This window comes from Thalassophryne amazonica, chromosome 23 (assembly GCF_902500255.1).
Source record: "Thalassophryne amazonica chromosome 23, fThaAma1.1, whole genome shotgun sequence".
In the NCBI taxonomy this organism is placed as follows: Eukaryota; Metazoa; Chordata; class Actinopteri; order Batrachoidiformes; family Batrachoididae; genus Thalassophryne; species Thalassophryne amazonica.
In genome coordinates, this window is record NC_047125.1 from 9,472,754 (window position 1) to 9,474,056 (window position 1,303).

A 1,303-nucleotide genomic window follows, 5' to 3' on the forward strand; every position below is an offset into this window, starting at 1 on the left:
AAAAAAAAAAAAAAAAAAAAGGTTACACAGTGGGTGCAAGTCTATTTGAAGCATATCTGACCACACTGGTTAACCCTCTGCAGACCCACAGATTTGCTGGAGTGTCCAAGTCATTTTGCCATACCGTCAGAAATTCCACCTTTTAGGTAATATGGTATGATGTCAATGTGTTGGTTATCAAAATATTCAGTACAATCTCAACTTTTTGAATGTGCAACTTATATTTGCCTATAATACTATGTAAATGATATAATTTGGCTTTAATGTTGATCATGTGAAATTTTTTAAACAAAAACTATTTATTTGTGTAGATTAACTTTTTTCTTTTTGTTAGAAATGGGTTTACCAAAGTCACAAAACTAGTGTAATGTATGAAAAAGAGTTTACCGATAGATCAATGTATAATAAATTTCAAAAAACAAAACAAAAAGTGATGTGTAGTGCGGCAGTGCCAGCCACTGGGAGAGGACCACGGGGATCGGATACATCGCAAAAATAAAATATCACTTACCACTGTCAGCAGGATGTCTCATCTTCAAATAAATCTTTGTTTGAATAAAATCTCTGAGTGATGAAAACTCTGATATCTTTATCACAAAAATGTCCTTAACTGGCGCATTTAAAAAATGGTGCTTGTGGGCGGTCACAGCAGCGGCATGACACAAAATAATAAATATAATGAGTAGCAACACTAAGTGGTGATGATGAATCCTCTGGTAATTTTGAACCTAACCATTCATGATGACTACGCACTTATGGTGCAACATGCCTTACTTTTGACAACACAATCACTTAATAGCATGTGCAGCCAGTCCATTCTGAGTGCCCGTCCCAAGCTAAATGAGGAGGGTTGCGTCAGGAAGGGCATCCGGCATAAAACAAGCCAACCATGCAGACAAAGAATCGAATGTCCATACCGGATTGGTTGAGGCCCGTGCTCACAACGTCCACCACTGGTGCTGTTGCCCAACAGGGTGCCAGTGGAAAGTGGGCTCCTGTTGGGTAAAGAAGGAGAATTTGTCCACAGACAGTGGGAGAAGAGGGAAAACTAGAAGGGTGGAAATGAGAGTAGGGACTATGTTGGCAGGATTACTGGTAAAGGGAGAGACCTGGCTGATATGATGGAGAGGAGAAAGGTGGAAGGGAAGTAAGAGCAGGAGCATAGGCAGTGGGTTCAAGTTGTTGTATCATGGTGAGGATAGGAAGAGAAATTGTGTTGGGGTAATATTAAAGGAAAAGTATGTTAAGAGTGTGTTGGACAGATTGTCCTTATCAAACTTTTTATCAAACACCATCTTTCTTG